The following is a 23,106-nucleotide window of genomic DNA, read 5'->3' on the forward strand; positions in this document are numbered from 1 at the left end:
CTTCTTAAATTGATAAGCCATGAAAGAAGCTGCTGTTGATCCCCGCCCTATAAATTTGCAGCTCGGTTGCAGTGGCTGTAATGGTGATCTCGGTATTGGCTGGTCCAAACATCACATCTCCTTCAGTGACAATGCCTCCACAAGATCCTGTTTTCAATGTTCCTTCCCCTGCGAAGGCGAGGAAGACAGAAGGCCCGGGGATGGCTGGAAAAACCGCTGATGACCCTGTCGGAAGAACGCAACGGTCGACCTCGAACTCATCAAACGGTGGGAGGTACCTTGTTATGTAAGGACTCAATGGAAGTCCCGAAAGGATTTCAGGGTACCCCTAAAACAGAAACAAGTATATTCAATTTAAAGAAAAAATGTATGCTAACATGTTATGAAAATATGAATATTCTTTTAATAAAAAGAGTTGAAACCAGGAATTTAAATTGCGTTTTCGGTAGGTTGCGTTTGTCGTGATTTCAGACATAACAGATATTAATGCGGTCATTGTGGGCATGCGGCTCCATTATTGTTATATAACGGTTGTTATTCCAATAGATGACTACTATTTAAATAACTTATAAATATGAATATCTTAATTAGAGATTTAAATAGGGACCTATTCTTGGAATAACAGTTGTATAGTGGCAATGATGTTGTCCGAAACATTTATTTCACGATCGCGATACCCGTAAAGACATTCATTATATCTACAATCGTGATAAATAAAATGCAACTGAAAACGCGATTGCAATATACTGTAATAGAAATGGGATCCTTGATTAGATGGGAAATGTACCTGGTTATAGGTGAGCATGGAACAAAGGGTTTGGACATCACGATGCTTGGGAGTGAGACCAGCTCGGGCGACATTGTCTGAGGTTGCCATGCACTCGATGCAGTCCCCACTTAAATACGCGTGAGGCTCATTCGCCGCCAGACACAAAGCTTCCCCCGCCTTCAGTTTCACGTAATTCAACAAGAACGCCGATCAGACTCCGATGTCCCCGGGGGCCGGGGTTTTCCAACTCCAACACCAGCTCTTCTTTCTCCCTCAGACTCCTCAACTGATGCATCAAAAAGAAAATATTTGAGTTCCAACTTCAATCAGGCTTGAACTTATTTCAACTCGATTACACTCCAAAGTCCCAATTTTTTCTCAGTTTCGATTGATGATGAAATTACTACCGACCTGACTTTCTACGAGCAGCCGGCTTTTAAGTTTGGATATAACTGTGGTCGTCATTTCCTTGCTCGCAGACATAAGCTGCGTAAAGACCGACCGTAGAGCAGATTTAACCTCGTCGGTGGGAGCACCACCTCGGTCGTGAATATCCATGACTTGCTTTGCCGATGCAATGCCGACCACTTGCACAATCTCATGAACACCTTCAAGCACTTGCTTAAGCTCCTGAATAAAACCAAATGGAAGGATATTTGGTTCAGATATGAGTACGTGCGAACAACGAAGTTGAATGGGAAGGAATACTTACATGGAGGGAAATGAAACCACAAAGGGCGGTGAAGGTTGTAACCGCAAGAGCCATCTCGGGTTTGTGATTATCATCTTTATAGAGATTAGAGTTCATCTTATGCAGTTCTTTGGCCATTTCTTTATCCGGATGCGCCTGCATTGACAGTGCTTTCCCCACTGACAGTACCTATTTTTACACCACATTTGCTTTCATCATCATCACCACCATAATAATAAGACTCGTTCCTGGATCAAATATTTTGATTTTAAATTTTTCGTGTTCAAAATCGAATACAATAAGGTTGGATTTTATATTACACTTTTTATAATTATCGTTCTAATGATTAATTAATATAGATCAACTACTACAATAACATATTATAAAGATTATTCTCTCAATTTAATATACTCCATTCATAACGTCCTAGTTCAAATTTTGTATATTGTTTTTTTACATAGATTTTGTACATTGTTTAAAGGCTTAATTAGAAAGTAAGTGCCTAAACTATATCGCTTTTTTCAAATAGGTGCTCAAACTTTTTTTTGATTCATCCAGGTGCCTAACGTTACAAACATTATTACTTTAAATGTCTCGTCCGCAACGACCATTAAATTCTTCCATTAAATGACACGTGTCACGGTTTGGTAATTTTAAAAAAATATATTTAAAATTAAAAAATTAAAATTATATTTTTATAAAAATCTAAAAAAATTGAAAAACTTTTAAAACCCCAAAACTTTGAAAACCCTAATTCTAATCCCTAACCCAAGAATATCATCGTCGTTTGTCATCGATCGAACCTCCATTTGACCAAGCAGCCACCCGATGACATGAAGAAGTCGATGTGACACCCAAAACGTAGAACACGACTCCTCCAACACGTCTTTGACGACAACCACGACGAAACAAGCTACAACAACTGACAAAGGAGATGTCAAGGGAGGCGATGACGTCAGTGGCCATGGGCATGGCCGACGAGAGAGCTAATAGTGTTAAGTTAGATTTGGGGGTTAATTTTAGAGATTTTTAAGGATTTGTGGCTTTTTGTAATTTTAGAGAAATCAGTTTTTTTAAATATAATAATATTTTTATTTTTAAAAAAATCAAAATTATCTGAACGTGACAAATGTCATTTAACAATGTTTTTTAATTACCGTTACGCTCGAGACACCTAAAGTGATAACATTTGTAATATTAAAGCACATGGATGAATCAAGAAAAGTTTAAGTACCAATTTGGTTAAAGCGATAGCCTTGTTTAAAAAACTTGAGTTCATTCGGTTATAGAAAATAGAGACTTTTTATTCTCTTGAAAAATAAAAAATGTGTAAAAATGTGTAAAAATGTAAAATTAAAAAATAAATTCTGAAAAAATATAAATGAAAATAAGTGAGCTTTTAATAACATAAAAATTGTTATCAATATGTTTATTAAAGCTATTTTAAAATCTGAAAAGTAGAAAAATACAAAATTTAAAAACTAGAACTAAATCTACGTGATAAAATATTTTTTTAAAGAAGTGATTCCAGTGTTAAAAGAGAATTTTACCTCCCTTAGTGACACGATTTTGAGCAGCGTAGTCTATATAGATGAGTTAATTTAGATTACTCATTTTGCCAAAAAAATAAAGTATTTTTCAGAGTACTTCTTATTTATTTTGATGACATATAAGTTCTTTTTGGTTTTAACACAACTTCAAACTCTTGTAAAAGCAATTTTTTATTTTTTTATTGATTTTAATTTTTGATTTGTTTAATTCTATTTTATTTTATGTTATTCTAATAGCATTTTTATTATTATATTTTCATTTAGTTAATTAATAATTAAATATACATTGTTATTTTGAAATCTTAGATATCAAGTATATTCTTACTATTTTTATCTATGAAAATAAGTTTTTACTTTTAATAATCAAATGAATTTTTAAAATTTGTAAAACTGAAAATAAAATTATTTTCTAAAAAAGAAATAGAAAAAAATAAAAAATGTTTCTTAAAATCAACTTAAAATAAATAAAAATTATTTTAAGATGAATAATATGTTTGAAAACTCTAAAGCATCTGCAAATGAATGATCGTAGCTTTGATATATGAGATGTTTGAATTTAAAAATCCAAATGATAACAATAAACCTTTTAAAAATCGATTGTTTCGTGCAAGTTAATCAACATATCCAAAGTCCGGCTCATACAAACCGGACCGATAAATAGACCCATAGTTTGGATTCTATAATTTTTATATTTTGGGTTAATGATTTAAAAATATTATTTTATGAAGACTGAAGTTATCGTTTTCAGCTCTCAAGCTTAATCCATTTCCATATATAATGCAAAATTTATCTTTTGTAACTCCGTAGAGACGCACTTTCCTAATTGAATTTCACTTGTTGGTTCAATTGGTATTAATAGGTTTTTTTTTGATTAATTAAATATTTTAATCGAAATTCAGTAACATTCCGCTTAAAGCAAGTGATGGTAAAAAAGGTATGCCGAGTCAAATGATAAAAAATTTCGGCAAAACTCACGAGATAATCCTCTCAAAATAAATAATTCATGGGATAATGCATTGGAATGATTAATTGTTGAGATAGAGTGATTTCTACAGTCCTCGCGTATGTCGCCAAGTGCTCCGGGCGACGTAGGAGGTCGCCAAGGCATCCCTGCGAGCTGTGGAAGCTTTGCATGCGCCATGCACGTCGGTAGAGGTCGCCAAGCACGCCCAACGACCTGTAGCTCGCCATTCAAGCCCCGCGACAAGGTCGCCATGCAGTCCCGGCGACCAACGTTCTGCAGCCTCTGCCCGTGCATGTTGTTGCTGCTACTCCCTCATGCACTCGTGATTCCTTTTCTGCCGTTGCTGCTACTCCCTCATGCACGCGTGATTCCTCCTCTGCCACTGCTGCTGCTCCCTCACCTCATGCATGCATCCCATGCAGCTTTAATAGTTGCATTATTGCATCATGATTTGCGCTGCAAAGTGCAGCAATAATTCATGTATTATTGGAGTCAATATTCAACAGTCGGGTGAGTTATATATTACCCATGGGGGTTAACGCATGAAACACAAGAAAGAAAGAAAGAAAGAAAGAAAGAAAGAAAGAAAGAAAGAAAGAAAGAAAGAAAGAAAGGGAGAAGAGAGAAAGGAAAAGAAGAAGAAGAAAGGGAGAAAAGTTCGAAGCTTTCATTGTGAGGTAATTTTGTTTAAATTAGTTTATTATTATAAACTATTAGTTTGTTAGTTTAGGGTAAAACAAAAATTTAGTTAATTAGTTTGTTAGTTTAAGTTATATATTATATTATATAAAAAAATAGTTAATTAGTTTGTTAGTTTCTTAGTTTAAGTTATATTATATGTTAAAAAATTATTTAATTAGTTGTTTGTTAGTGTGTTTAAACGTATATTAAGTTGTTTGTTGAAGTTGAAGTTATATTATAAAAAAAGTTAATTAGTGCTTAATTAGTTTGTTAGTTTGTTATTTTAACTAAGTTATATTATAATAAAGAAATAGTTTATTAGTTTAAGTTATATTATAATATATTAGATTATATAAAATTAATTTGTTTAATTTATTGTTGTTTAAAAAAATATTTTGTTTACACCTACAGGGCATTATTCTACAACTTTTACCCACGTACAGATTGATTCGAAGAAAGAAAAAAGAAAGGAAATGAAAGGAAATGAAGAAGGCATAAATACGCGAGTAATTTGTTATTTATTGTTGTTGTGTATGTGTAAATTAGTTAGTTAGTTAGTTTATATTAGATTATATAAAATTAATTAGTTTAATTTATTCCCGTTTAAAAAAATATTTTGTTTAAAAATATTTATTGTTGTTTAAAAAAATATTTTGTTTAATTTATATTAGATTATGTGTAAATTAGTAAGGAGTAAAAATTGTATCGAATATAATCTTAAAATTTATAAAAATTAATTAACAAATTTGTTTGATATTTAAAAAAATTAAAAATATTATCAAACTAATCATTACTAAATGATTAATATCAAATCAAATTCAAATCATTAAATATTTATAATAAATAATTATTAGTAATCATTACTAAATCATTAAATATCAAATCATTAGATTAATAATAATTATTAAATCATTATTAGTAATATTAGTAATCAATCAATTAAGTTAAATAATAAATTTTATTTTATCGTTAATATAATAATATATTATATTTTATTTATTTATTTAATGATTTATGAAATTATCTTATCTAATTTTTTAATCTAAATTTATATATATTTTTATTTGTAGAGAAAATGAGCAACAACTTTTTCACGATTGTCTATTATAATGGACATATTATGGAAAATGAGGTCGGAGTTGTTTTTCAGTCTGAAAAACCAATAAATATGATGTTCAAAAGAGACATCACATTTGTAGAAATGAAGCAGAAGATAGAAAGAAAAATTTGAGTTGTAGTTGATGGTTTGAGGTATAGGTTTATGATATGTCCCAACCCAGTCAGATATGTTGTAGTACCACTTGAAGAAGATGATGATATTGGAACCATGATTGGATTACATGAGTCAACCAATATAGTAGTTATTGAGTTATTTGTTGATGTGCATAACATATGTGATGTTCCTGAGTCATCCAGAGATGTGGCTCAAAATCCATATAAAATGGCTTTCAATAGTGAGTTTGAGTACCCGACATACATGTTCTTGAACAGTTTTATGGAACTATTGGAAAGTGGAAATGAAGTCGGAGGGACATCTGCAGCAGTAGAGCATGAGACGAGAAACGTACACTATTTGGAATTGACTGTTGATATTGATGCTGAAAATCGATAGGGAGAAATTCATGATGATTCAAGCGAAGATGAAGAAACCGAAGAACCCGTTTTGGGCGACGATGATAATTTTTCCAGTGGAGGTGCAATTGACTTGGGCATTGATGAAGTTCTGACACCGTATGAAGCTACTCCTCACATGTACGAGATAGATTATGATGTGATGAGGGCACCTGAATTCCCAGACATGCCACATTTACATCTGTACCAAATGGCTGAATCATTCGAAAATTCTGGTGAATTTTCAGTTGAGGTACAATTCAGAGGAAAAAATGAAGCTACGCTGGCGATTAAAGAGTACTGCATCAAATTCCATGTTGATGTCCATGTTGCAGAGTCCAACTAGAAAACCCTATACGCGAAGTGTGTTAAATATGGCCCAGAGTGCAAGTGGAAGATCAGAGTGTCGAAAATTCAAAGGCACGATGCTTGGGTCATCACAAGGTACAATGGTCCTCACATATGTTTGCGAAACTCCATCGAACAAGACCATCGACTATTGGACTCCGATGTAATATGTGAATACGTGAAGGCGATGGTTGAAAATGATCCAATGATCTCTTGTTCAGTGTTAGCTGCATCTATTCAAAGCCAATTTGGATATCAAGTAAAATATGGCAAGGTGTGGAATGCAAAGATGAAGGCAATGAAGCTGACGTATGGAGATTGGGATACATCGTACAATGAGCTACCATATTTGCTACAAGCAATGAAGCGATTTATCCTAGGAACCATAGTGAAGTCTCAAACCATGCCCGTATATGACAAAGAAGGTCAACTTGTGCCAGGGAAGAAAATATTTCATAGACTCTTTTGGGCATTCAAGGCATGTATTGAAGGATTTCCATTTTGCATATGTATGATCGAAGTAGATGGTACGTGGTTGTATGGTCAATATAGGCATGTACTCTTGATGGCAGTTGCGCAAGATAGTGAGTGAAATATCTTCCCAATTGCATTCGCCATTGTTGAAGGAGAGACAACATAGGCTTGGGATTTCTTTCTGACCAATCTACGTCAATATGTCTTTCGTGAAGATGAAGTTTACATGATATCCGATAGAGGAACGAGTATTTTGTCGGTAATTGAACGACCAGGAAGTCGTTGGATACCTTCGCATGCATATCCGACATTTTGTATCTGTCATATTGGTAAAAATAATATTGACCATTTTCATAATGCACACATTCGTAGTGAGATAGTCAGCATGGATAAGTTTTATTTTCAATATTTGTGTATTTTTTATGTGGTTTTTTTAATTGCGGTTTAACACAATATATTATGAAACAGGATACAAACTATGCTGACCAAATTTTGATAAGAGATTGGAGAATTTGAAGGTATTTTATGATGATCAGCGTGTTTGGAAGTGTGCTTCAAAAATACCACGGGAAAAATGGTCGCAAGGATACGATGAAGGTCAACGATACGAACATATGACCACAAATCTTGCTGAGGCCATTAATTCAGTACTAAAAGGTACACGTCATCTCTCAATAGCGAGTGTGGTGAAAGAGATGTACTTTAGGTTGGCTAAGGTTTGGTCCGATAAAGGCAAGGAAATTGAGAGTCTCATAAATAGAGGTTAAACTTGGGCTCCTATAGTGGTTGAAGCAATGGAAGCAAATGAGCGATTGGCAACATCAATGGTTGTTCATAATTTCGACCGAGTTGGTTATACTTTTGTTGTGTCGTGCATACGCCGTAACGTTGGAGGAGAAGACCAAACATTTAGAGTTGATTTACATCACAAATAGTGTGATTGTGGTCGTTTTCAGGCATGGAAATATTCATGTGCTCATGTAGTTGCTTCATGTATATATGCTGGTGTAAGTGCATACACTTATGTTGATGAATGCTTTCATCTACATAGGATATTAAATGTCTATAGCTATGCGTTCAGGCAGATCCCAAATGAATCATATTGGCCCAAAAAAGATCATGACGAATGACTTCCAAATCCAATGCTTTGCAAAAGTCCAAAGGGTCGACCTGAGTCCAGTCGTATTCATACCAGTATGGATTTTCATGCTAGAGAGAGATGTCAACCAAAGAGATGCGGATTATGTAGGGGTGAAGGCCATTCAAAAAACAAATGTCCTAATTTACCAAGATATAGGCCTCATCATTAGTAATCATATATGAATTTCTATGTATTTATATATTTGATTTTGTAATAATGAACCTATTTTTGCAAGGAAATTTATGTAATTTTTGTTCTTAAATTATTAAATCTTCGAATTGAAGTTGAATTTATGTTTTATAACTAATAATTATTAAATTGAATTTATTTTTTTTAATAATATTTAAAATCATTTTAATTGAATTATTTATATTTTATTTATATTTTATCTTATTGTTATTTATAAATAGTCGAATTTATTCAATTTAATATAATTTAAATAGAATTATTGCACCAAAACATGTGGCTTTCATTCAACAATTATTTATGATCTATCACATCCGAGTACCTAAAATAAAGGAAACATTGTTTCATTCAACAAAAACAACTTAGCGGTCAACTTAGCTTTCAACTTAACCTTTCTAGCCGTAGTTGAGCATTAAAAGCTCACATGTGGCTTCAATTTTAAAACTGAGCAATCTTGATTTAAAAAAGAGAAAATCGCCTCAGTGACCAAAAAAAAGTTATAATATACGATTTTAACCAACTTTTTTTGGATTTGCCAAAATGACCAACAAAATCGCAACGCGAAATAAAAATCGCAACGCGATCCCCAGAATCGCAAATCAGTTTCCAAAATCGCAACGCGATTCTTGAAAATCGCAATGCGATAGTACAAATTCGCATTGCGATTTTCCAAAATCGCAACGCGAATATGAAAATCGCAACGCGAACACATAAATCGCAACGCGTATCCGTAAATCGCAACGTGTATCCGTATATCGCAACGCGTATCCGTAAATCGCAACGATAATACATAAAATCGCAACGCGTATCCGTAAATCGCAACGCGATATTTAAAGCGCCATTATAATCGCTACGCGTATTTTATTTTCAAATTACAAAAACCAATATTAAGACAAAATCCCGTAATCGCAACTCATAACCTAAAACCTAAAATCACAACTCAGTCCCATCTCCATCTCTCACTCTCTACGGCGAAGAAATCCGTCCCCATCTCCGAAGATTTCCGTCCCCATCTCCGGCGAAATCCCTCACAACCATTCACGGTCAGAAATCCCTCACAATATTCAGAAATGGAAAATCAACCTCCGAGGTTAGTTTTTTTAATTATTTTTATTTGAAATGTTTGCATTATTGTAGGTTTTTCATATTGAAACTGATGATAAGTTTACTGGTCATTTCAATAATAGATTAACCATTTCACTTAGATTTCATTTCGCGTTACGATTCTGTCGTTGCGATTTTCATTTCGCGTTGCTATTCTCTCGTTGCGATTTTCAAGTTAGTATTTGTCTTTGTCTTTGTTCTGTCTTTTGGTTGAAGTAATGCAATCCATTCAAGTTTCAATTTGCAGAAGAGTCGCAACGAGATAAATGAAAATCGCAACGAGAGAATGACTGTCGCAACGAGAGAAATGAAATCGCAACGAGAGAATCGCAACGCGAAATGAAAATCGCAACTAGAGAATCGCAACGCGAAACCAAAATCGCATTGCGATTTTCATTTCGCGTTGCGATTCTCTCGTTGCGATTTTCATTTCGCGTTGCGATTCTCTAGTTGCGATTTTCATTTCGCGTTGCGATTCTCTCGTTGCGATTTTCATTTCAACCAAAAGACAAAACAGTGTTGCAAATTTTAGTTTCAAGAATAAACTACTACTTTTTATGTTTATTGTTTTTGGTATATCTTCACAGTGTAGTTTTTGGTATATCTAACTTGGTATGTTTATTGTTTTTGTAGAAATTTTTTTCGGCTCAATTGACCTTGAGAAATAAAGTCAGCCTGGCCACTACAATTGCTTCGAAGCTTTCACCTGCTCAAAGACAATTGTTTGAGGAAACCTGCTTCGGGCCATGGCTGAGAGTACAGCATCCGGGTGGAGATGCTAATTTGACCCATTTGTGGCTTCAGACCATGACATCAAATCTACCCGACATTATACAACGTGGTGAGGAAGAGATATGGTTTCATTTTCCACCAGCGTATACTTGTTTTGGGCGGAAGGAGTTCTGCTTAATCACTGGTCTACGATTCGGACACGATGATGTAGGCCGGTACACTCGTCATATCGCCCGCCCATCATGGTTATCCCGGGTTTTTCCGGATGAGTCAATGGAGAAGCCGAACCTACATGTCGACGACCTGAAGAAATTGTTTAATAAGAAAGCTGGTTTCACTCGGATGGATGACGTCGATGTTGTCCGAGTATGCCTTCTACTACTTGTGTATGCCGGCTTTTTAGGCAGAGAGGCCAGACAACCTATTCATCGGGAGCTAATAATATTGGTAGAGGACCTGAATGCATGGAATCTGTTTCCGTGGGGTTCGTATATATGGAAAGCTACCTGGACTAAGTTGTCGTCTGCCTTTGATGACCGCAAAAGTTTGCGGGGCGATGGGTCCAAATACACTTTGTCAGGCTTTGTTTGGGCCTTTAAGGTAAGAATTTCTATATAATGTTTCTAAAATTATAATTAATTATTTAACAATTACTAATTTTGTTATTATATTGTTTGTAGATTTGGATATTCGAGGCTTTCCCCAGCATGCGTACATATGCAATAAAAACGTCAAATGATATTCCCAGGGCTATTTCCTGGAAGAGGAAAACTCTGTTGGATTGGGAAGACTTAATACCATATGCGACAATAAATAATGTAAGTTAACACAAATACTTTCATATAATATATAAACAAGTTATTAATAGTAGACGTTTAACTTTGTTTGAGTTTTTATATTTTAGGAGGCCAACATTCCATTACAAAGACTGACACCCATAGAGGAAGAGCTTGCCATTGATTGGTGGCAAGCTAGTCAGAGTTTTTTTGATGGCACGGATGATGAGCAGCATCCACTTCCTCCAATTCGAGAGCCATCACCTCACCTAGAGCCATCACCCGATCGACCCGACTATACACCTCTAGAACGAGAGCCATCACCTATCCCGTCACATCATCGAGCCTCTTCTCCACCATCACCTATCCCGTCACGTAGACCGGCAAAGATGCCACGACTCCTATCTCCCTGTTCTCCACCTCCACCTCAACGGGATGAGTCAAGGGAGTTACGTGATGAGGTCAATGCCTTGCGTGAGGAGATCGGTACTCTACGCGATAACGATGGTGCATGGCGTGTGGAGGTGTCAACTTTACGTGGTGAGGTTGCCGCTCTACGTGAGATGATAGTATCGTTGCAGAATGAGGTTCATACTCTACGCAACGAGGTAAGTTTAAGATTTTCCATATTTAACTTAATGATAAATTTACTCGTAATTTCACTTAGATTAGCCATTTCACTTAGATTGCTTAGTAAATTTATTCGGTTGCTGCCAATTCTGCTAAACTGTGTATTCTTTAACACTGTGAAATAGTATTTGTCTTTGTTTTGTCTTTTGGTTGAAAGTAAATTTGTTCGGTTGCTGCCAATTCTGCTAAACTGTGTATTCTTTAACACTGTGAAATAGTATTTGTCTTTGTTTTGTCTTTGGTTGAAGTAAATTTGTTCGGTTGCTGCCAATTCTGCTAAACTGTGTATTCTTTAACACTGTGAAATAGTATTTGTCTTTGTTTTGTCTTTTGGTTGAAAGTAAATTTGTTCGGTTGCTGCCAATTCTGCTAAACTGTGTATTCTTTAACACTGTGAAATAGTATTTGTCTTTGTTTTGTCTTTTGGTTGAAAGTAAATTTGTTCGGTTGCTGCCAATTCTGCTAAACTGTGTATTCTTTAACACTGTGAAATAGTATTTGTCTTTGTTTTGTCTTTTGGTTGAAAGTAAATTTGTTCGGTTGCTGCCAATTCTGCTAAACTGTGTATTCTTAACACTGTGAAATAGTATTTGTCTTTGTTTTGTCTTTTGGTTGAAGTAATGCAATCCATTCAAGTTTCAATTTGCAGAAGAAGAAATAGTTTACTTTCGCAATACGAAACTTAAAATCGCAACGCGAAACCAAAATCGCAACGCGAAATGAAAATCGCAACGACAGAATCGCAACGCGAAACCAAAATCGCAACGACAAGATCGCAACGCGAAACCAAAATCGCATTGCGATTTTCATTTCGCGTTGCGATTCTTTCATTGCGATTTTCATTTCGCATTGCGATTCTGTCGTTGCGATTTTCATTTCGCGTTGCGATTTTGGTTTCGCGTTGCGATTTTAAGTTTCGTGTTGCGAAAGTAAACTATTTCTTCTTCTGCAAATTGAAACTTGAATGGATTGCATTACTTCAACCAATAGACAAAACAAAGACAAATACTAACTTCAGGGTATTAGTTTGAAACATATTTTTCTTTGTTATCTGATGCATTTTGTGAACTATGATAGAATAATGACTTGGGTGAATATAATGCAAGTTTGAAACATATTTGTCTTTGTTTTCACTGTTTAAATATCATGTCTGTTTATTTACTGATTTTTGTATTTAATTATTTAGCGGCCCGATAGAGTGGATGCTTTACGTCGGGTTATGCTTGCACGACGGAGTTCACGCATCAGACAGCGTGCACGTGCTATTAAGTCTCCGTACACCCCAATAGTGCGAAGACACCGCAAGAAGAAGCCCGACTCGCCTGTCATCCCTCAGAGTCCACTCCTATCGTTGAAGAGGCCCCCCCTATCATTCCTCGAGAGTCCCCTCCCACCGTTCAAGAGGCCACTGTCATCATTGAAGAGGTCCCTCCCACCATTCAAGAGCCTGATTCACATGGCGTCATATGTAGGCTTCTTGAAAAACCCTCTGACGTGCCGGACATGATGGATTCAAGTTGGCTCTCGTATGAGTTACCGGCCAGTACCATACCGGTATCTGAAGAGGAGAGGGATCAACTACCGGACACAATTCTGGATAACACCCTTTGGGCTAAGACCGCTGTTGATTTTTATCTACATGAGCAGAGCCAGGGGTGTTTCACTGACATATGCAAGCTCACCGATGATATCTATTTGTTGCTTGATCGGTCTTGGTGGGGCGTATTATTAGGGGTCGAAGACAATGGCTATTTCGATGGGGGGTAAGTCTTATATTTTTCTTATATTTCAATTTGATTAATTTTTTTTTTAAATTTATGTAAGTCACTAATATATTCTTTTTTTGTAAAACAGCATATCGATGCGTGGGTGACACGTCTTCTAATAATAAGAAAACTTAAGAAAAAAAATATACAATATACAATTATGCCGACGTCTTTTCACGCCGTTCACTTGAAGAATGCACGAGATGAATCATTTGATTTGGGCAATGGACAAGCTAAACTTTATCCTGCATGGTGGGAGGTCGATAAGGTTAGTATTTATTTTAGATTGAGTTTAAAGGTTTTATGAAATAAGTGCGCAATGAATGAATTATTACTTATGATTGCAGGTTTTATCCCTGTTTTGGAACGTAAACATTGGATTCTCGTCGAGCTTCAGCTCCCATCCCTTAAGACAATAGTGTATGACAGCATGATAAATTACATATCATTGGCTGATTTAAGAGATGTTATTAAGGGATGGAGCTCTCATTTGGCTAAATTCATGGATGCGATCAATTATTGGACTCGTTCTGGAAACAAGAAGCCAAAGAAGCTCAATATTACAGTTATTAGAGACGAGACCGCGCCACAACAAACGAGCGGAGCCAGAGGATTGTGGTCCTCTCGTATGCTTGGCGTTGGAGCGTTTGACGACGGGAAGCATCAGTATCTACCTCCCACCGATAGAGATAGAGCTGCAGTAGGCTTGTGGTTTTGGCATTATATGGCTAAATCGATATAACGAGACGCTGCCTACCTGCATCCGCGTTATAAAAATGTCCATAAACAATTGGTAAGTTTATATACTTTTGGTTTGAAAATGTTTGGTTAAGTACCTAGATTCAATAATTTGCTGTTTGTAGGTTTTAGATGTGTAGAAAGTGTTGTTTGAGCAAATGTTTGGTTTCTGCAGGTTAATCTCAGAAGTGAACTGCGTGAAAATGATGTATGGCTGCAAAAGTTGATTCAATAGTTTAATTGATTGTTTTTTGATTGTTTAATTGATTTGTAAAGTTGATTCAATAGTAGATGATCGGAAATAAGAATTATTGCTTATTTTTTGATTGTTTAATTGATTTGTAAAAGATGATTTGTAAAAGTTGATTTGTGTAATTGATGCGAATATAATTCTTATTTGTGCTTGTTTAATTGATTGAAATGTAATGGTTGATTTTGTTGATTTCAATCTGCATTATGTTGAAGGCAAATTGACTATCGCAATGCGAAATAAAAATCGCAATGCGAAATGAAAATCGCAACGAGAGAATCGCAATGCGAAATGAAAATCGCAATGCGGAATGAAAATCGCAACGGGAGAATCGCAATGCGATTTTAATTTCGCATTGCGATTCTCTCGTTGCGATTTTCATTTCGCATTGCGATTTTCATTTCGCATTGCGATTCTCTCGTTGCGATTTTCATTTCGCATTGCGATTTTCATTTCCGCATTGCGATTTTCATGTTGGGATTTTCATTTCGCATTGCGATTCTCTCGTTGCGATTGTAATTTCCGTGTTGCGATAGTCAAATGCATGCCTAATAGTGATAACAACTGAATAACAAGAGTTGGTTAAGTCAAAATGGTTGGCCTGAGTCATTAATTCAACTGAAAATGTTAAAAGTTCACACATAAATCCACATAATACAACGTTTGCATTTAAAAATCACCTAAGTTAACAGTCCCAAAAGGTGAAGCCAATTGTGATTTTGATGAGGATCCATATTTTGGTAGAGGAAAAGATGATTTTGATGGCACTGGTGATCCACATGTCAACCTTGTATGACCACTTTCCTTGCACCGACTACATGTCGATCTCTTCTTCTCTTCACCCTTAGACGGTATACGATCGTGACTTTTTGGTCGGCCAGGTAGCCTTCTGTCCATGGCTGGTGGCAAAACTGTTTGTAAGTCATCTGGTATGTCCCACTCAGAAGGATGTGGAATAGGTAGACAATCTCGGCATAAGTCTGTCGATAAACTTCTGTAGTGTAGCAATCCATAGCGTATGCGCTTGAATCATCTTGGTTTAAATGAAGAGCAACTTTTATAATATGGCCACACGGATAACCAGATGTTTGCCATTTCATACAACTACACGTCTTTGCATTTAGATCGACTAGCCCATTTAAGTTATTATCCAGTACTTGAAACAAAGTGTTTGAACATGGTTCAACTCTCCATGACGTTGACTTCACAACACGTTTCGTTATCTTTTTTTCAGTCCATGGTGTACACGATGTTCCAATGTTCCTGTAAATTTAAATAAACAATACTTAGTAAAATATAAATATGATAAGTTACGAATTCAAAGAAATAATACCTGCATGGTTTCTTTTCTTGTAGTACCACTGTTGAATAGAGGCTCGAAAAAACTCCATTAACATAGTAATGGGTAATTTCCGGGAATGACGACTTAGAGCGTTGATTGATTCTGCACTATTAGACGTCATGAAACCATATCTTGCTCCAAGTTGATGTACTCTTGACCATCTTTCAAACCCGCATCTTCTAGTGTTTGAGCACACTGAGGCAAAACACGTCTTAAACAATTTATATGCTTATTGAAATCCACTTCCCGATAAGCTTTTACAGCCTTCCAGTATGTCCATTTGTGCTTTTTTATACCAGCAACCTTGATTTTAGATTTCTATACAAATGAACACCACAAAGTCCATGAAAAGCATCTGGGAAACACCTTCTAACAGCGTTGTCAATTGAGTTTGCCCTATCGGATATGATTGTCAGATTGCTAATAGGACCTATGCAATCCCTAAGATGCCCCATAACCATGTCCATGAATCAGAGGTTTCAGATTTGCCAACCCCGTAAGCTATTGGCAATATCCCATTGTTAGCATCCATGGCTACTGCTAATAAGTTTACTCCAAGGTATCGACCTTTCAAATGTGCTCCGTCAACTATAATAACTGGGCGCATGCAAGTAATAACGAACGAATCTACAAAATAATATACACAAGAATATAATCATTTAAATGTGAAATGCATGTAACTAACAAAAATGAGTCAACAAAATTATATTGATTTACTAACCGTAGCACCAATGGCGATAAACAGCAACTCAAAGCGTCCATCTCTATCTGTTTTGATATGAGTTACCGACCCAGGATTTTTCAGCTTTAAATTGTTACAATAAGCCGGCAGTTGGGCAAACGATGCTTCTGGCGACCCCCTCAACAATTCCAAGGCATAACATTTGGCTCTCCAAGCTTGAGAATATGATATACTAATCTTGAACCGAGCATTCATGTCAGTCATAATTTCATGTCCCCGATATACCCTATCATTCAAAAACATTAACTCAGCCAGAAAACCACCCAACACCTTTTTGTTTGCCTGTCTATGGTGAGGAAAAACTTGGGTTCTTGAACATGTATGTTTTCAATAAAAGTCCTAACTTGAAACATTTCGCAATCTTTTATTCTCTTGCAATCATTCGCCACATACAGTTTTTGTCAATCATACACCTTGTTTCGAAACGATCTTTGCTTGATTTGTTACTTTTAGTTGATAGCCATCTTCCACACATTTCGTATACAAAGCTATCTTCAAGTCTTCCTTTGTATCAAAACAATCATCTTTCTTGATATGAATAACTTTTGTGTAACAATCAACTGCTTTCTTTACCAACTCTTCTTCCGGTATCTGAAGTAATTCTGGCATATTCCAGTTATACGCCCGTGGCATTTTCTTTTCTTCGGGGATTTTTTCTTCTTCTTTTTCTTCTTCAGGATTATATGAATTACAGAATGGATGTTCAACATGTTCATTCACAGTCGTAACTTCCTCCTCATTATCATCAACATACATTCTTCGGCAACGGCTGTTTCATCATCAAAATTTGGGTATTGACCAATATCAAATCATTACACGCAGGGTCTTTTTCTTCTTCTGAAACATCATCAAAATCCATGTATTGACCAATATCAAAGTCCGGATATTGACCAAGACCAATTTCGAATACTGACTAGTACTCACAATTTTTTCTGTTGGCTCATCATCGTCTAACTGGTCAATACGAAAACCGGAATTTGGTGCTGAAAGTTGATTGGGATTTGGATTAGAGAAAGGTTGTGGGTTTTGAGAAAAACTTAGTTGATTACTACCCGCTACTGACCCAACAATACTACTTCTAGGTTCAACAACATACAATGTAACATCATCTTGTGAAACACTAATGTAAGCAATGATCGTTCAACTCTTCATTGTCGGTTAACAAATAAACTTTACCATTTCTCTGATAAGATAGCCTAAATCCACTTAGGGGCTCTAAATTCAATTTATTTGAAACACGTAGCATTAGAGTTTCATAAGTTAACTTTTGTAAAGACAATTTTAGTTGAAGATTCATGGGTAAAGGCATATATTGTAAAACACCATGAACATTATCCCATGACCCTCCAAAACACAAATCTATCCAAACATGATCAACATTAGATGATTTCATGGTTGTAAATTAATTTACTAAACAACGAGCTGCGAAACTAAAACCTGTTGCCGGATTGGGAAGGATGTCGTTGGATATAGGAACGGATGTCGCCGGAGAGAGTGATAGATGGAGATGGAATGAGTTGCGATTTAGGGATTTAGTTATGATTTCAGTGTTATATACCCAAAATTTCAGTGTTGTGATTTACAGATTCTCGTTGCGATTTACGGATTATCGTTGCGATTTACAGATTCTCGTTGCGATTTACGGATTATCGTTGCGATTTACAGATTCTCGTTGCGATTTACGGATACGCGTTGCGATATACGGATACGCATTGCGATTTACCCATACGCGTTGCGATTTACGGATACGCGTTGCGATTTACGGATACGCGTTGCGATTTATGTGTTCGCGTTGCGATTTTCATATTCGCGTTGCGATTTTGGAAAATCGCAATGCGAATTTGTACTATCGCATTGCGATTTTCAAGAATCGCGTTGCGATTTTGGAAACTGATTTGCGATTCTGGGGATCGCGTTGCGATTTTTATTTCGCGTTGCGATTTTGTTGGTCATTTTGGCAAATCCAAAAAAAGTTGGTTAAAATCGTATATTATAACTTTTTTTTGGTCACTGAGGCGATTTTCTCTTTAAAAAAAATACTTATTTTCACATGTGTGGACTAATCAAAATCTTCCTCTGACTATTCAAGTTTTTTAAAGAGATTCGAACGTTAACCATTTAAACTTTAGCAAATTCAAATTTTTACATATTTAAATCATTTAAAATAATTATTTTTTATTAATTTAAATGTCAAAAAAATTATTTAATTCAACCTTAAATTTGATAATAATACGCAATAATTTACGAGTCAGATTTTAAAGAGATTTATGAATTCAAACTCGTCGGGGAAATTTGATAATAATAACAATAGCAATATTATTATTTAGTAATGATTATTAATGATTTATTATTATTAAATAGTTGAATTTATAAATAATCGAATTTATATTTATAAATAGTCAAATTTTTTCTTTTTACATTTCACGTAGAGGCATGCATATTTAAAATTATAATATTTAAGTTTTAATAATGATTTAATAATAATACGATTTAGTAATGATTACTGATAATGATTTATTATTAATATCTAATGATTTAATACTAATAATCTAGTAATGATTAGTAATAATAAATATAATATTGATTTGATTTGATAATAATCTTTTAATAATGATTTTATATTTAATTATTTTATATTTAATGATTTAGTAATGATATGATTTACTAATGATTACTAATAATGATTTATTATTAATATTTAATAATTTGATACTAATGATTTAGTAATGATTAGTAATAATAAAATTATAATAATGATTTAATACTATTGATTTAATAATGATTACTAATAATAATTTAATAATGATTAAATATTTAAATAAAATTTATTCAATTTAAATCGTATTTATAAATAATTGAATTTATAACTAGTCAAATTTAGATTTATTAATATATCAAATTTTCTTTTTGCATTTCACATAGGGACATGCATATTTAATATTATAATATTTAAGTTTTAATAATATTTAACATATGCAACTTAAAGTTTATTTTAAATTGAAATTTAAGTTTTTAAGTTAAGGTTAAAAAATTCTAAATACATAACTTATGCTTACAAAACAAAATACTAGTCTAATTTAAATATTTAATTTTAAAACAAATAACAAATGAGCTTATAATTATTGTCGATGCTGGGGTGCTGTTGAATGATAATGTCGGGGCGGACGTCTGATGCGTTGTGGTCGTTGCGGTTGCTCAGGAGTATGGTACCCATCCTCCTCATTCATTAGGGGCATTTCAACTGTGTTGTAAATAAATTCCAACCACTATGATCTGTCATTCCACCAGTTTGCTCTTACATCCCACTTTCAAACGTTGACTGACAAATACTGGTATTTGACATTATAGATGTCATTTGGTCAAAGTCATACGTCGACTCAAACATGGGAGAGTAAATGGGTGCCTCAGGCTGCGCAAACTCTGGTACGTATGCTGGGACATTAGAGTCATCAAATGCGTGATGCAACGATCTCGCATCGCCGAATGATTGTGGTACGCTATTATCCACATGGGTTATTTCCGCTTCAGGTTATTGAGATGAACTCCCACTCGGTAGAGAGTATTCAGCTTTACCAAATCTTTTCTTAAACCTTAAAAACTGTCGCTTTTTTACCCTTGTTGTCAAGAACGACTTTCCATTATCCCAAAAATAATCAAGGTAAGCTGAAGTCTCAAAATTAAAGTCATCGTCTTGATTGGGGTCAAGAGTTGACAAGAATGAAACCCTATTGTTCCAAGCATTAATGTAAGTTGCATGCTTCTCAACCCAATTCACCTTTTCTTTACAGCGAACATCAAATTTGTGAAGGTGGTCATGCGTCTCAACCCAATTCACCTGACGGCGACCATCTAAGTTTTGGAAGAGGTCATGATCCCATGTATTCTGCGGAATAGGTTGGTAGAAGCCGAATTGCCTCAGCACTCAATCCTCAAATTGGATCTCACAAAAACAAATTGATCATGGTGTAATAACACACTAATATTGACACCCATAAAAAATATCGCACGACACACACGCCAAAATTTATGCATCTACGTATGATCTCCAATTAAACTGTAAAATTAAAATAACAATAAAATTGATTTAAATCAAATAATATAATTATTTTAAATAATAATTAACAATAACAAATTATATATACCTCATTTTTTCCATTAATGTCAATCTTCAGCCTAAACTCTTTAATATTGTTGTGCACCAACCTCGTACCTTCAATTTTATGTCTCCATCTGTATATTTATCAAAACAAAAATATGGCCATTTTGTTCATTTTTAATCAAAATAAATAATTATACTTAATATTTTATATTAAAATAGAAAATTCATATTACCTTCCGGCAAGTTAAAAGTCAACCGCAGTCCGACTAATCGGTGTCAAAAACGAAAGTCTATGCCAAGCCCATGATTGTAGCAGCATCAGACATCCACCGATTTCTACTGTATTATTATCATTCACGACTAATGACGCCTTTCACATCTCACGATACAAGATCGCCATATCACCGATCCCCAGCTATATGCATACTTTTCACAAAATTTCTTAAAAATAGAAGATACTAAGTGTGAACATAATTACCAGATTTATCTGGCATCAAAATTCCTCCAATCAAATGTAATATATATGCTCATGTTACATATATAATTTCTTGCTCCGTACTATTTTGTTGGAGCTGAAATTGATTCTTCAACCATGACAACTTCACATGCAACTCTTTACACTCTAATATTATCGACGTTTTCCCAAGAAACACTGTAAAATTGTTCCACATTATTGTACTCATTTTTCATTACCACCGGCATCCCATTTGTTTGGACACCGAGTTGCATTGTCAGATCCTCCAGAGTTATCGTACATTATCCACACGACAAATGAAATGTATGCGTTTATGGTCTCCAACGTTCAATCAACGCACTGATCAAACCTGGGACCAACTTGTATTCTCGCAGAAATGTTACATAGTAAAATCCAGCCTGTTGCAAGTTTTCTTCTATCAATCGGTGTGGCTTGGGCGGAATATTTAACCGATGACGAAGGACTCGCTGCTCGTCCTTCTGCAATTAAATAATTCAAAAAATTTATCACAATCATAAAATAATATTCAAATATTTAATAATAATAATTCATTAAACATATATTTTAATTTACTAAATAAGAATAACACCAGTATTCCCAAATGAGTAGAAATATGTTCATTACCATGTCTCAGCAGTGGAATTTAGTCAGTCATTCGAATGAATCTGAAAAAAAAAATTAAACAACAATAATTAAAAAATTATTTAATATAATCTAATGTTAACTAACTAATTTACACTACACAAGAACAAAAAATAACTTAAACTAATAAACTATTTTTTTATTATAATCCAACATAACTTAAACTAACAAACTAAATAACTAATTAACTAATTTTTTTCATATAATATAACATCAACAAACTAATATAAATTAAACGACATATAATAAAAAATTTAATATAATTTAAACTATAATTATTTTTTAATAAAATAACGACATATAATAAACCATGTATATTAATTTAATAATTCAACAAACAAATTAATATATTTCTTCAACATTAATCTAACTTAAACTAACAAAATAATTAATTAAAATTTTGTTATGTAATATAACTAACCTAAACTATTCCCACTAACTAACTAACTAACTAACTAATAATTTAAACTAATTTAAATTATGCTCGTGTTACCTTTCTTTCTTCCTTCTTACAATCGAACAACCGCCTCCACCGAATATATAACAACAACCCTATTGTCATTCCCTAAACCCTACTCGTGAATTATTGTAGCAATAATTAATGCAACAATAATTTCTAGTCCACCCGTGAATCCTGCAATAATGCAACTATTATTGCTGCATGCAGAAGAGGAATCACACGTGCATGAGGGAGCATCAGCAGCAGCATGTGCGGGTAGAGGCTGCAGAACATTGGTCGTCGGGACTGTATGGCGACCTAGCATGTTGCGGGACTTGCATGGCGACTTACAGGTCGATGGGCGTGCATGGCAACCTCTACCGACGTGCATGGCGCATGCAAAGCTTCCACAGCTTGCATGGATGTCTTGGCGACATACGTGGGGACTGTAAAAATCACCCTATCTCAACAATTAATCCTTCCAATGCAATATCCCATGAATTATTTATTTTGAGAGCATTACCTCGTGAGTTTTGCCAAAATTTTCTGTTGTTTGAGATTTTAATATTTAAATATGGTAATAATAGTCAAAATTCAACGTAGATTACGAAGAAGTCTCCGTACTAAAAAGAAGCAGGGATGAACAAACCTTGATAAGAAGGGAGATGAGAGCCCTATTTTCCAAAACCTTAAACCCAGTACATTCGGATTCCTCTCTATCCACTCTTTCAATGTCAAACCCACATTTTGTTGATCACCGTCAACCAAAACACTAGGCCACAATTTATGGGTCCCACCCAAAACTCCGCGTAAGGCTTGTTTGAGTAGACCTCAGCCACAGAGTGCAAGGCCATGAGCCTCGCCACCTCCGCCTTCGCCCCACTTTTTCCCCACTCGTAGTTTTGAACCCATGCTCTCAGCCTTCTCAACTTCTCATCAACATTAGCTTTCTCCAT

The 23,106-nt window shown here is 34.8% G+C and overlaps 1 pseudogene; it reads right to left on the reverse strand.

Moving 5' to 3' along the window:
* On the reverse strand, nucleotides 1-23,106 carry LOC120139162 (annotated as a pseudogene).

Source organism: Hibiscus syriacus, unplaced genomic scaffold (assembly GCF_006381635.1).
Source record: "Hibiscus syriacus cultivar Baekdansim isolate YM2019G1 unplaced genomic scaffold, ASM638163v2 tig00110729_pilon, whole genome shotgun sequence".
Taxonomy (NCBI): Eukaryota; Viridiplantae; Streptophyta; class Magnoliopsida; order Malvales; family Malvaceae; genus Hibiscus; species Hibiscus syriacus.